Here is a 15720-nt window from a genome sequence, read left to right as displayed (position 1 = left end):
CTCCTTTCTGTGCATCACTGTAAATCAGCTATATTACTGGGAAATATTACTAAATGTAACAGTCAGATTTGTTTTACAATGTCCAACTTATCTGAGCAGATTGGACCATTCAAATAAAGACATGCTTAAGTTTGGGGTGATGCATAGTGAGTGGATGAGATTAGATATCACTATTTGCTTCTACTTACCAGTTCACATTGTCCCACTTGCCACCATTTATGGAATAAGCTTCATAAAAGCTTTTCTTCAGGATCTGCAGGTTCTCGGCTGATGAAGAAGTCTCAGTGTAGCATGATTTAGGTATTTTTCATTAAAGCTACTACAGACCGACACTGTAGGTTGAGCTGTGGGTAGCACAGCTTATGGATTTTCCTGCTGCCTCAAACAGGGTTTTTTTTGATAAAGCACTATTCAACCAATAAGAAGGAGAGTTACCCTCTCTTTTCATTTATGGTCCCTCCCCATCCCTATGCACACTTCTAGTTTACTGCAACTGGCAAGATGACCAAGGCACATGCACCAGCTGCCTGAAGTTTAAAACATTGATTAGAAATCACTGCAGTACAATTAGTATTGTGTGCTCCAAGCCTCCCTAATGTTTGTTGTTGGGTGCAGGGTGGGTTTTAGTAACAATGGGGCCCAGGGGGCTCTCTGACAGACCAGACCAAAAAGCAGGGGCCCAGCAGCCGGCTCAGGGGCCCTGGAGGGGGAGGCGAGGGATTTGGCAGCAACAAAAGGCCCCTAATGGCATTTTGGTCAGGTCTGTTGGGGACTCTGCAGAGGCCCCAGGTACCACACATAAGTTGGATGAGTGACCTGGGGTGGGACCTGGGAGCTAACTCGAGGATGCTAGGGAAATTGCCACGGTTGCCCATATGTTAGTGCTGGCCTGGTTGTGTGGGTGGCAGCCTTACTCCCATTTGGCCTCACAGTCTGAAGAGCAGATGCAATCCCTGCAGTCCCATCGTAGTGAAGAAGAATAAAGGAAGAGTTGCCTCTAGTTAACAATGGTTAGTAGCTGCAGCTTATCTACAGCTAGAGCTGCGGAGTCCTCCCTGAGGTTCCAGGAACAGCACGATTCTGTGTATAATTCTAAATACAAGCACAATTAAAACGTACAGCATTTGTTTCTATTCTCTGTCAAAGACTTGATGGATACACCCCATGCTCTGGATAGCATCTCTGAGCATATCTGGCGGCAAATAACACAACAGGAAGGCGTGCGCTGCCAGGAAGGATTATTCTGACATTGAAGCCTGAAAACTGTAATCTTAACCCGGCTTGGTTTGTATTTAGAGAAGCTGTTAGACCCCATTTAATTACAGCGCAAGCACTGCACATTTCTCACACAAATAAGTTGAATAAAAACAGATTACTGCATGAGGCTGTGGATTACAGGCGGAGGAAGAGGTGACCTCACAAGTCATAAACATTTAATAGCATTGGACGCTTTTCCCCATTTTTCTGCCATACATTCTCCTTATGTTAGCGTATTGCTTTGTGTACTTGGCTGGTGGAATGAGGTGACCACCATAGCAACCAAACACATACACATCGTGTACATTAGCAGGAGTAGAGCATGAGCTGCCCCAATAACTGGAATAATTAAACACAAAAGGTCTTGAATAGAAGTAGTGAAGAGACATTTAGTTCCAGGACAGTGTTGGAGACAGTGAGAGGTTCTGGCGTGGTACTAAACAGTAGCCGTGTCTGCAGCTTGGAGACCACTGTTTGGAAGAAGTCTATGCTGGATTATTGTTCAGATACTTTCATTTTACACAGTGATCCTTGAAAATAGTAAGTTCAAAGCACTGTGTGGGGCATTTATCAAGCAAGGCTGCAACAGCACTGGTTCCTTAACCACTTCAGCCCTCAGTCGTTTTCACTTTATGCATCCGAGCAATGTTCACCCCCCATTCATTAGCCTATAACTTTATCACTACTTATCACAATGAACTTATCTACATCTTGTTTTTCCCACCACCAATTAGGCTTTCTTTGGGCGGTACATTTTGCTAAGAGCTAAATTACTGTAAATGCATTTTAACAGTAAGAATAAGAAAAAAGCAGAAAAAAAATCATTATTTCTCAGTTTTCGGCCATTATAGTTTTAAGATAATACATGCCTCCATAATTAAAACCCATGTATTGTATTTGCTCATTTGTCCCGGTTATTACACCATTTAAATTATGTCCCTATCACAATGTATGGCGACAATATTTTATTTGGAAATAAAAGTGCACTTTTTCTGTTTTGCATCCATCACTATTTACAAGCTTATAATTAAAAAAAAAGAAAAAAAAAGAAAAAAAAAAGAAATATTTCATCTTTACATAGATATTTAAAAAGTTTAGACCCTTAGGTAAATATTTATGTGTTTTTTTATTGTAATATTTTATTTTTTTTATTATTATTAAACATTTTATTTGGGTATTTTTGGGAGGGTGGGATGTAAATAGTAATTTTTGTAATGTAAATATATGTTTTATATTTTTTTTAATGTAGATGTAGTTTTACTTTTTGGCCACAAGATGGCAACCTCAGGGTTGTTTACATCTTAGTTTCTCAACGTGTGGTACGCGAACCACAGGGGGTACTTCTGATGGTTCAAGGGGGTACTCGGGCTTCTTATATTAACCATTATTATTATTATTATTATTTATTGTATTTATATAGCGCCAACATATTACGCAGCGCTGCACAATAGATAAAAGGGTTAACATACAAGGTAGGACATACAGGAAACTCACAACAAAACAAGATCATGCAAATGATTTGATAATACAGTGTCATAGGTCAAAATAGAGACTGTTCTAGTCCACAAGAGGGGTGATTGTCAGTAAGATTGCATAATCAAGCTGGAAACACGAAGGGAGATGGCCCTGCCAGAGGCTTACAATCTAAAGGGTGGGGGTGGAGACAATAGGTGTATCTGTTGAGAGGGTGTCTAACAGAACATATTATGGTGCTGGTGTAGGGGGGTATGCGAGCATGAAAGGGTGAGTCTTGAGAGCTTGTGTGAAGGTATTAAAGGTGGGGGCGAGTCCGGTGGCTGGAGGGAGCGAGTTCCAGAGAGCAGCTTATTGCGGGTGGACCAGAGGCCACAGGAAACATGGAGCGAATGCCTAGGGGTAGGATGGATAGAAATAAGGTTATGCCGAGGGGGTGTGTGGGTAGAGTTTGGGGGGGAGGGAAGGGAGGTGCATGGGGGTTGAGGGCCAAAAGGGAGTCTAAGGACAAAAGGGGAGAGGGTGCGGGGAAACAGAAGGGGGACAAGGTGTAGAAGGAGGTGGAGGTAGAGCATGTGGTGATGGGGGAGAGCGAGATGGGGAGGGAGATAGCTTGGAAATGGTGGAGGGGTAAGGGAGTGAATAGTAGGGAACATTTTGTACTGATGGGATAAGGTAGGATGGGGTGTGGAGAGTGGAAGCATAGACAGGGGGACAGCAGTTAGACCAGGTTAAGATAAATTTCACCAATGATGTGGCTGAAGGGGTTCAGCAAAGTTGCATCAGTAATCAATCTGGTAAGGAGTAGTCCACAGGAGATCAGCAGTGAAGTTGGCAGAACATCAATGATCAATGAATGAATAACAAATTTAGAGTTTTCGAAAATGATAAATATTATCTAAACACCACCAAATTAATATTATAGCTAATTAATAGCAATAGTAAATGCTTGGAAATTATTTAGAACTAATTATTATGTACTATGATTAAATATATATTTGTCAGGGGGTACTTGTGATAATGTTTACTATTGTAGGGGGTACTTGGTGAGTACAGGGTTTTAGTAGGGGTACATACCAACAAAGCGTTGAGAAACACTGGTTTACATGACGTCACTCTAAGCCTAACATGTACGCTTAGAGGACTGTAGGGGGGACGTAGGAGGCAGAAAAAGCTAGGCTTCCGAAAGAAGCTGTTGATTTTTCTGCGGGGGAGAGGAATCAGTGATTCCCTGGCTAACGAACCGCGGAGCGAAAGCGTGCGTGCACGAGCTCGATCGGCTGCGGGAGCGCACATGGCCTCCTGGACATAGCTTCTACGTCCAGGAGGCGAAAGTAGTTAAAGGACAACTGAGGTGACATGTGACATGATGAGATGGAGATGTGTATGTACAGTGCAAAGCACACAAATGACTATGCTGTGTTCCTTTTTTCTTACTATGCCAGAAAAAGTTACAAATCAGGTATGGAAATTACAGTTTCTGCCTGGGTCGGACTATAGCATAACCCACACTGATAAGGAAATACAGTCATAAAACACTTTCCTGTCAGTAAATGGCTTCTGAGAGCTGGAAAGAGATAAAAAAAGGTCAATAGTTCACAGATGTTAGCTCTGACATACTTCAATGCATGTGTCACTGAGTAGAGACAATGAAACAGAAAAACTTAAACTAGATTTAAAAATAAAACTGGGATATTCTAAAAAGTCATTTTTAGAAAAAGGAGGATAGATACTAATGTTTATCTCATCCGATTATTTTCACCTCAGATGTCCTTTAAAGTAATACTGAAGCGAGATACAAAAAATATGTTGCTTATCTTTGTAGAGGGAAGGTTCTTGATCCCATACAACATTCCCGATCCTCTCTCTGTCCTCCCTTGTTTCCCCACTGACCCCCTTGAATTTCTGCCCCTTCGGGGGCTCCTCGACAGGCTTCAGAAGCATTTGTGTCCCCAAGTGGTTCCAAAGACGGGTGTATCTATACTGCACATGCGGTAACGTTCTTCAACCAGCTTGGTCCACTATGTCTTTGGCCCTTCTTGGGCACCCTTTGAAAGAACCTATGTCCGTGAATACTTCTGAATGCATAGACATTAAAATAATTATTAGCAAAAAGAACCACCCAAAGTAAGACTAGTTTTTCCTTCAAAAACAATATATAGGTCATTTGGGTGTGATAAGTAGCGATACAACTATGGGTGAATGGGAGAAGCGTAAAATGTGAAAAATACTCTGGTGTTTAAGGGGAAATAACCTGTGGTAGGGAAGTGGTTAAGGATGCATTTGTGCAGTACAGTACATTTGTCATCTTGTTTACTATAGATATGGTGATGGCAAAAGGGTAAGTGCATCTTACCATATACATTGACTTATCCTTGTATTAACACTTACACTGCATAAACATGCATATTTCAAGTCAAATAAAAAAGCTGGCACAGAGCTAACTTTGTACTAAACGCCTTTAGACATTCTAGTAAAGGAGAGTCGAGAGGATAGCTGGCACTTGATGTTGGCAAACCATACAGCAATCTGCCCCGGGACTGTGATCTGTGATCGGCCTAGGGTTTCAGGCACCAACTGTAAGAATTTATATGTTGGTTGCTATTGGCAACAGCACAACACACCTTTTGCTCTGGCACCAGCAACTCATCAGAGCTGCAACTCACAGCGACAGCATACAGGAGATAGAGCGGAGACAGCCTTCTTCACCTTTCAAAGGGGTTTATTAAGCATCTTGTGTTACATGTTGATTTCTTCAAAGTATAAAAAGTCTTTCCTATGTCCTATGTACATCACATATATTTACAGCATACAGACAGGAAGCTAGTATTCTAACTAGGAAGCATAGAGAGAGAGAGCCGGGTAGCTGGAAGGTAGAGTACAGTAATCTTTTCCATCCGGTCTCCCTATTTTATATGAACATCAAAGAGTTAAATTCTGACATCATCTGAGCCATACCCCAAGTATACAATTGGCGGGCATGGGCATGTGACCCACCTCATTAATTAATATTCCACTGCTTTATAACCTAGTTGCATAGAATGCAATGTTTTGTAAATATTGGCTTTGTTTACCGTTCCCGTCATCTAACTGTCGGGGGCAGTTAGACCTGATAACCCATTTTCCTGGTACATGACTGCATCATTTCTCTCCGAGAAACTCTGCTTAAAGCGGATCCGAGATGAAAAACTAAATATAACAAGTGACTTGTCTATATATCTTATCTAAAGTTTAGATAGTTTACACAGCAAATCTATCTTCAAACAGCTTCAACAGTATATTAATATTTTTTCCTGTGATACAATGGGAGCAGACATGTTTTCTGCTTGTCACTATTACACAATCACACACACAGGCAAGCTTATCTGTATATAGGCATGCTAATCTGTATATTCTGTGAAAACTCCACTCTTATCTCCTCCATTACACAGGCAACTGATCTGTATCCAGGGGTGAGCCTGGGGTGCCTGGCACCTGGGTGCAAGATTTCCTCTGGCGCCTATGGGAGTGGTTAAATTAACCGCGCCCAACCACATAACCACACCCATGTCCTGCCTAATCACACCCACACCTTCCACCTCTTTACGCATGCATGTGATACCCCATTCCTACCCCTCTTCCATGGGCTTGCTCCTGGCTGGCTTTGGCTTCCTGCGAGTCTGCTAGTCTCTGGACTGACTCAGGCTGAGAGGCTCTGCGAGTGCGACACAGTCACACACTGCGTATTTATGGCTGCCTGCGGCCACCCTACTCGCTCGCTGACGCCGGCTCCTCCCCCCTGCCAAGCCCAAGGTGGGCTGCCTGTATCTTTCCCGTTGTGCCACGCAGCCTGCCAGTGTTGCCACCCTTTCACGTTATTTTTACTGACAAATACCTAAAAATTTACTGACAAAAGATTATTTTTACTGACAAAATTCCCCCACTAAATGCACATAAGAGACAGCTTTTCCCCATGTAAATGCACATAACAAGAGACCGCTTTTCCCCATGTAAATGCACATAACAAGAGACCGCTTTTCCCCATGTAAATGCACATAACAAGAGACCGCTTTTCCCCATGTAAATGCACATAACAAGAGACCGCTTTTCACCAGTAAATGCACATAACAAGAGACCGCTTTTTACCAGTAAGTGCACATAACAAGAGACCGCTTTTCACCAGCAAATGCACAGAAGAGACGGCTTTTCACCAGCAAATGCACAGAAGAGACAGCTTTTCACCAGCAAATGCACAGAAGAGACAGCTTTTCACCAGCAAATGCACAGAAGAGACAGCTTTTCACCAGCAAATGCACAGAAGACACAGCTTTTCACCAGCAAATGCACAGAAGACACAGCTTTTCACCAGCAAATGCACAGAAGAGACAGCTTTTCACCAGCAAATGCACATAATGACAAACAGCCAGTGTCCCCAGAATATATAGCCAGGGATATATGTCCCCAGTATATGTAGGCAGGGGTATATGTCCCCAGTATATGTAGGCAGGGGTATATGACCCCAGTATATGTAGGCAGGGGTATATGTCCCCAGTATATGTAGGCAGGGGTATATGTGCCCAGTATATGTAGGCAGGGGTATATGACCCCAGTATATGTAGGCAGGGGTATATGTCCCCAGTATATGTAGGCAGGGGTATATGACCCCAGTATATGTAGGCAGGGGTATATGTCCCCAGTATATGTAGGCAGGGGTATATGTCCCCAGTATATGTAGGCAGGGGTATATGTCCCCAGTATATGTAGGCAGGGGTATATGTCCCCAGTATATGTAGGCAGGGGTATATGTCCCCAGTATATGTAGGCAGGGGTATATGACCCCAGTATATGTAGGCAGGGGTATATGTCCCCAGTATATGTAGGCAGGGGTATATGACCCCAGTATATGTAGGCAGGGGTATATGTCCCCAGTATATGTAGGCAGGGGTATATGTCCCCAGTATATGTAGGCAGGGGTATATGTCCCCAGTATATGTAGGCAGGGGTATATGACCCCAGTATATGTAGGCAGGGGTATATGTCCCCAGTATATGTAGGCAGGGGTATATGACCCCAGTATATGTAGGCAGGGGTATATGTCCCCAGTATATGTAGGCAGGGGTATATGTCCCCAGTATATGTAGGCAGGGGTATATGTCCCCAGTATATGTAGGCAGGGGTATATGTCCCCAGTATATGTAGGCAGGGGTATATGTCCCCAGTATATGTAGGCAGGGGTATATGTCCCAGCATATGAAGGCAGGGGTATATGTGCCCAGCATATGTAGCCAGGGGGTATATGTGCCCAGCATATGTAACCAGGGGGTATATGTGCCCAGCATATGTAGCCAGGGGGTATATGTGCCCAGCATATGTAGCCAGGGGGTATATGTGCCCAGCATATGTAGCCAGGGGGTATATGTGCCCAGCATATGTAGCCAGGGGGTATATGTGCCCAGCATATGTAGCCAGGGGGTATATGTGCCCAGCATATGTAGCCAGGGGGTATATGTGCCCAGTCTAGGTAGCCAGGGGGTATATGTGCCCAGTCTAGGTAGCCAGGGGGTATATGTGCCCAGTCTAGGTAGCAAGGGGGTATATGTGCCCAGCATATGTAGCCAGGGGGTATATGTGCCCAGCATATGTAGCCAGGGGGTATATGTGCCCAGCATATGTAGCCAGGGGGTATATGTGCCCAGTCTAGGTAGCCAGGGGGTATATGTGCCCAGTCTAGGTAGCCAGGGGGTATATGTGCCCAGTCTAGGTAGCCAGGGGGTATATGTGCCCAGTCTAGGTAGCCAGGGGGGTATATGTGCCCAGTCTAGGTAGCCAGGGGGGTATATGTGCCCAGTCTAGGTAGCCAGGGGGGTATATGTGCCCAGTCTAGGTAGCCAGGGGGGTATATGTGCCCAGTCTAGGTAGCCATGTGCCCAGTCTAGGTAGCCAGGGGGGTATATGTGCCCAGTCTAGGTAGCCAGGGGGGTATATGTGCCCAGTCTGGGTAGCCATGTGCCCAGTCTAGGTAGCCAAGGGGGGTATATGTGCCCAGTCTGGGTAGCCAGGGAGGTATATGTGCCCAGTCTAGGTAGCCATGTGCCCAGTCTAGGTAGCCAGGGGGGTATATGTGCCCAGTCTAGGTAGCCATGTGCCCAGTCTAGGTAGCCAGGGGGGTATATGTGCCCAGTCTAGGTAGCCAGGGGGGTATATGTGCCCAGTCTAGGTAGCCATGTGCCCAGTCTAGGTAGCCAGGGGGGTATATGTGCCCAGTCTAGGTAGCCAGGGGGGTATATGTGCCCAGTCTAGGTAGCCATGTGCCAAGTCTAGGTAGCCAGGGGGGTATATGTGCCCAGTCTAGGTAGCCATGTGCCCAGTCTAGGTAGCCAGGGGGGTATATGTGCCCAGTCTAGGTAGCCAGGGGGGTATATGTGCCCAATCTAGGTAGCCAGGAGGGTATATGTGCCCAGTCTAGGTAGCCATGTGCCCAGTCTAGGTAGCCAGGGGGGGTATATGTGCCCAGTCTAGGTAGCCATGTGCCCAGTCTAGGTAGCCAGGGGGGTATATGTGCCCAGTCTAGGTAGCCATGTGCCCAGTCTAGGTAGCCAGGGGGGTATATGTGCCCAGTCTAGGTAGCCATGTGCCCAGTCTAGGTAGCCAGGGGGGTATATGTGCCCAGTCTAGGTAGCCATGTGCCCAGTCTAGGTAGCCAGGGGGGTATATGTGCCCAGTCTAGGTAGCCATGTGCCCAGTCTAGGTAGCCAGGGGGGTATATGTGCCCAGTCTAGGTAGCCAGGGGGGTATATGTGCCCAGTCTAGGTAGCCAGGGGGGTATATGTGCCCAGTCTAGGTAGCCATGTGCCCAGTCTAGGTAGCCAGGGGGGTATATGTGCCCAGTCTAGGTAGCCATGTGCCCAGTCTAGGTAGCCAGGGGGGTATATGTGCCCAGTCTAGGTAGCCATGTGCCCAGTCTAGGTAGCCAGGGGGGTATATGTGCCCAGTCTAGGTAGCCAGGGGGTATAGGGTCCCCGTTGAGGTAGTTAGTGACAGGAGCGCTCCGCTCCCTCTAGCCGCCGCTGCTCCCCCCTCACCTTTCCACAGCTTCAGACCTCAATCAGCGGGCGACCCGACCAGTGAGAGGGCGCTGGACGCACCCGCTCTATATGCGGAAGTGATGTCACTTCCGCATATCAGTGCGGCGTGCTAGGTCCTAGCGCCCGCCCGCCTGATCGAGGTCTGACGCGGCGGCGCCGGCGGCTAGAGGGAGCGAGCAAGCTTCGGCCACAGGGGGAGAGCGGCGGCCAGGCGGTGCCTCTCAGAGGCAGGCGCCTGGGTGCCTTGCACCCGCCCAGGCTCGGCCCTGTCTGTATCTGCACTGCAGCTCTCAGATTGTGAAAACTCTGCCTCTGAAATCTATAGCTAGTAACACCTTTTTCACCTGCCCAGACTGAAATCCCACAATCCCTTGCAAGCGCCAAGGCACTCTGGAGAAGCTGTGGGTGTGGCTTTTTTAGTTTATAGGAAATTAGGGTATTAAAACAAAACAAGTATTTGGCTTGAGGAATGCCCTATAAACTATATGTAAGGAACACAATTATGCAAGGAGTAAAAGTTCATCTCGGATCCACTTTAAAGAAACCCTGTATCTCAAGTCTTTACTAGACTTCAGTACCTGAGGCTCGAATTCAAGTATACTTACATTCTAACAATTTGCACCAGCAGACAAACTTGATAAACAGTAGTAGGACAGAAAGTGCTGGGCATCAGGACGTCTGCTTCCAGTGTTTATTGATAGATTACATACAGAGGTTACACAAAGGGAGAGGTAGGTCTGCCTTTAGCCATTCATGTCGCAGGAATATGGGGAAACAAAAATGCCTACAGATGTCTGTGGAAGGTGGAGGCAGTTTTCTCCTAAAACTCCCTTAGCCATCCATGGTTCACAGATTCAAAAACACAGAAATGTCCTCGGCAGTCTAATGTTGGGAATACACCATACGTTTTTCCGCTTGATAGGTGAGTTCGATAGATCATTTCCGACATGTCCGATATTCCTTCCGATCGTTTTTTGGCTCGATTTCTCATAGAAGTGAATGAAAAAAAGATAAGAATAACGAGCAGAAGACAAGAGAATCGAGCGCAGGATCGTGGGAATAAAAACCGATTGGGTGGAAAATCGAGCGGAAAAACATATCGTGTGTACCCAGCATAAGGTTTGATCAACTACAACCCACGTCCTAACCACTTAATGCCATGGGCTGAAGGGTTCAAATGTGCGCATGCATTTTAGCGGATGGCAGACTTTATAAACGCCCATTTTGCAGGAAGAGGTTAAGAAGGTTTGCCAAAAAATTTAAAACTATTAAAATTCTACAGCCAATTGTTCTTTCTACTGATTTGATGATGCACTGCAGTCTCACCTTTTCTAGTACTTAGCAAGAGCCGAACCATACTAGTTAATGCATTACTTTTTATTTTTGTTTTAATAATACATTATACAGTGGTGTGAAAAACTATTTGCCCCCTTCCTGATTTCTTATTCTTTTGCATGTTTGTCACACTTAAATGTTTCTGCTCATCAAAAACCGTTAACTATTAGTCAAAGGTAACCTAATTGAACACAAAATGCAGTTTTAAATGATGGTTTTTATTATTTAGTGAGAAAAAAAAACTCCAAATCTACATGGCCCTGTGTGAAAAAGTGATTGCCCCCCTTGTTAAAAAATAACTTAAAGGTGGTTTATCACACCTGAGTTCAATTTCTGTAGTCACCCCCAGGCCTGATTACTGCCACACCTGTTTCAATCAAGAAATCACTTAAATAGGAGCTATCTGACACAGAGAAGTAGACCAAAAGCATCTCAAAAGCTAGACATCATGCCACGATCCAAAGAAATTCAGGAACAAATGAGAACAAAAGTACTGTAATTGAAATCTATCAGTCTGGTGAAGGTTATAAAGCCATTTCTAAAGCTTTGGGACTCCAGCGAACCACAGTGAGAGCCATTATCCACAAATGGCAAAAACATGGAACAGTGATGAACCTTCCCAGTAGTGGCCAGCCGACCAAAATTACCCCAAGAGCGCAGAGAAAACTCATCCGAGAGGCCACAAAAGACCCCAGGACAACATCTAAAGAACTGCAGGCCTCACTTGCCGCAATTAAGGTCAGTGTTCACGACTCCACCATAAGAAAGAGACTGGGCAAAAACGGCCTGCATGGAAGATATCCAAGGCGCAAACCACTTTTAAGCAAAAAGAACATTAAGACTCGTCTCAATTTTGCTAAAAAAAAACATCTCAATGATTGCCAAGACTTTTGGGAAAATACCTTGTGGACCGACGAGACAAAAGTTGAACTTTTTAGAAGGTACGTGTCCCGTTACATCTGGCGTAGAAGTAACACAGCATTTCAGCAGAAGAACATCATTCCAACAGTAAAATATGGTGGTGGTAGTGTGATGGTCTGGGGTTGTTTTGCTGCTTCAGGACCTGGAAGGCTTGCTGTAATAGATGGAACCATGAATTCTACTGTCTGTCAAAAAATCCTGAAGGAGAATGTCCGGCCATCTGTTCGTCAACTCAAGCTGAAGCGATCTTGGGTGCTGCAGCAGGACAATGACCCAAAACACACCAGCAAATTCACCTCTGAATGGCTGAAGAAAAACAAAATGAAGACTTTGGAGAGGCCTAGTCAAAGTCCTGACCTGAATCCTATTGAGATGTTGTGGCATGACCTTAAAAAGGCGGTTCATGCTAGAAAACCCTCAAATAAAGCTGAATTACAACAATTCTGCAAAGATGAGTGGGCCAAAATTCCTCCAGAGCGCTGTAAAAGACTTGTTGCAAGTTATCGCAAACGCTTGATTGCAGTTATTGCTGCTAAGGGTGGCCCAACAAGTTATTAGGTTCAGGGGGCAATTTCTGTTTCACACAGGGCCATGTAGGTTTTGAGGTTTTTTTCTCACTAAATAATAAAAAACATCATTTAAAACTGCATTTTGTGTTCAATTATGTTATCTTTGACTAATAGTTAACGGTTTTTGATGAGCAGAAACATTTAAGTGTGACAAACATGCAAAAGAATAAGAAATCAGGAAGGGGGCAAATAGTTTTTCACACCACTGTATATTAAATATACATTAATTTGTTGCTTTGTAAAAGCTTAGTATCAGGGGCGGACATACGGCCGTGCAGGCCGTGCCGCCGCACGAGGGCCCCTGAAGTTCCGTTTTCTTCAGGGGCCCATTAAGTATTTTTTATTTTTTTTTATATATTTTTTTTTTTTTATTATTTTATTCCCGGGGGGCCCCCCGACTCCTATCCTCCCTCCCTCACCTCGGGGGGCCCCCTCCCGATATGCGCGGCGGGAGAGCGAGCGAGCGGCAAATGCAGGAAGGGCTCTCCAGGCATCCGCTAGAGGCCCAGCCGCTCAGCGGCTGGGCCTCTAGCGGATGCCTGGAGAGCCCTGAAGACTTCCTGCATTTGCCGCTCGCTCTCCCGCCGCGCATATCGGGAGGGGGCCCCCCGAGGTGAGGAAGGGAGGGAGGGAGGATAGGAGTCGGGCCCCCCACCCGGATAGCTACCCACCCGGCTACCTAACCACCTACCCACCCGGCTACCTACCTACCCACCCACCAGGCTTCCTACCTACCCACCCGACTACCTAACCACCCACCAGGCTTCCTACCTACCTACCCACCCGGCTACCTACCCACCCACCCACCAGGCTTCCTACCTAACCACCCACCCAACTACCTAACCACCCACCCGGCTACCTACCCACCCGGCTACCTACCCACCCACCAGGCTTCCTACCTAACCACCCACCCGGCTACCTACCCACCCGGCTACCTACCTACCTACCCGGCTACCTACCTATCCACCCACCCGGCTACCTACCTAACCACCCACCCGGCTACCTACCGGGCTAGTTACCAACCCACCCACCAGGCTACCTACCCACCCACCCGGCTACCTACCTAACCACCCACCCGGCTACCTACCTAACCACCCACCTGGCTACCTACCTAACCACCCACCCGGCTACCTACCGGGCTAGTTACCAACCCACCCACCAGGCTACCTACCTACCCACCCACCAGGCTACCTACCTACCCACCCACCAGGCTACCTACCCACCCACCAGGCTTCCTACCTACCCACCCGGCTACCTACCTACCCACCAGGCTACCTACCCACCCACCAGGCTACCTACCTACCCACCCACCAGGCTACCTACCCACCCACCAGGCTTCCTACCTACCCACCCGGCTACCTACCCACCCACCAGGCTTCCTACCTACCCACCCGGCTACCTACCTACCCACCCACCCGGCTACCTACCTACCCACCCACCCGGCTACCCACCCACCAGGCTTCCTACCTAACCACCCACCCGGCTACCTACCTAACCACCCACCCGGCTACCTACCGGGCTAGTTACCAACCCACCCACCAGGCTACCTACCCACCCACCCGGCTACCCACGCACCCACCAGGCTACCTACCTACCCACCCACCGGGCTACCTACCTACCTACCGGGCTAGTTACCCACCCACCCACCAGGCTACCTACCCACCCGGCTACCTACCCACCCACCCACCAGGCTACCAACCCACCCACTCACCCACCCACCCGGCTACCAACCCACCCACCCACTCACCCACCCACTAGGCTACCTATCCACCCAACCACCCATGGGAGCTGCGCGCCGGATGGAGGCTGGGACAGGAGGTCTGCTGCTGCAGGTGAGTAAATGTTTTTGTTTTATTTATATTAGCAGGTGTATGTTCTGGGCAGGTCTGCCACATGATTGCATGTATTTTCTTCGCAAATCTGCCGACATGATTGCATGTATTTTCTGGGCATATCTGCCGACATGATTGCACGTATTTTCTGGGCATATCTGCCGACTTGTTTGCACGTATTTTCTGGGCATATCTGCCGACTTGATTGCATGTATTTTCTGGGCATATCTGCCGACTTGTTTGCACGTATTTTCTGGGCATATCTGCCGACTTGATTGCACGTATTTTCTGGGCATATCTGCCGACTTGATTGCACGTATTTTCTGGGCATATCTGCCGACTTGATTGCACATATTTTCTGGGCATATCTGCCGACATGATTGCACGTATTTTCTGGGCATATCTGCCGACATGATTGCACGTATTTTCTGGGCATATATGTGTATTTTCTTGAGAAAACCTGCACAATTATGTGAATTTTCTGGGGAAAGGGTCACCAAAACTTGGGCCCACTGTCTTTGCGTTGCACTTTTCAAGGGAACCTGAGGTGAGAATAATATTGAGGCTGCCATATTTCTCTCCTTTTAAGCAATACCAGTTGCCTGGCTGCCGTGCTGGTCCTCTGCCTCTTATTCTTTCAACCATAGACCCTGAACAAGCATGCAGCAGGTCAGGGGTTTCTGACAATATTGTCAGAACTGAGAAGATTAGCTGCATGCTTGTTGCTGGTGTAATTCAGTTTATTACTGCAGCCAAATAGATCAGCAGGGCCGCCAGGCAACTAGTATTGTTTAAAAGGAAATAAACCCTCACCCCGGGTTCGCTTTAAGTTACAGTTAGCTCCGCCCTCATCCGGTCATTGCCACGCCCATTTTTTTGCCGCGGCGCTACGCGCCGCAGGTTCTATCCACTAGTTTTTGCCGCGACGCGCTTCGCGCGCCGCAGGTTGTAGCCACGCCCATATTTTGCCACGGCGCGCTACGCGCGCCGCAGGTCATAGGGGGCCCACAATTACAATTTTGCACAGGGGCCCACTGCTGGCTGTGTCCGCCACTGCTTAGTATTCATGCAGAATATCTTTTCCTATTTTATTTAGCTACAAATGCTAACATTTTTGTTTTTTTTTCTTTTTAACATAACTGTGAATCTGTGACTGCACTTTGGATTTAATGCAAAGAAACAGGATGGATTGAATAAGGATTGAGGATCTCCAGTTGGAACACTTTGTGAGTCATTAGTAAATCCTAAAATGATTTAGAAAATAAACCA

Source organism: Hyperolius riggenbachi, chromosome 2 (assembly GCF_040937935.1).
Source record: "Hyperolius riggenbachi isolate aHypRig1 chromosome 2, aHypRig1.pri, whole genome shotgun sequence".
Taxonomy (NCBI): Eukaryota; Metazoa; Chordata; class Amphibia; order Anura; family Hyperoliidae; genus Hyperolius; species Hyperolius riggenbachi.
Note: the sequence above shows the minus strand (reverse complement) of the source record.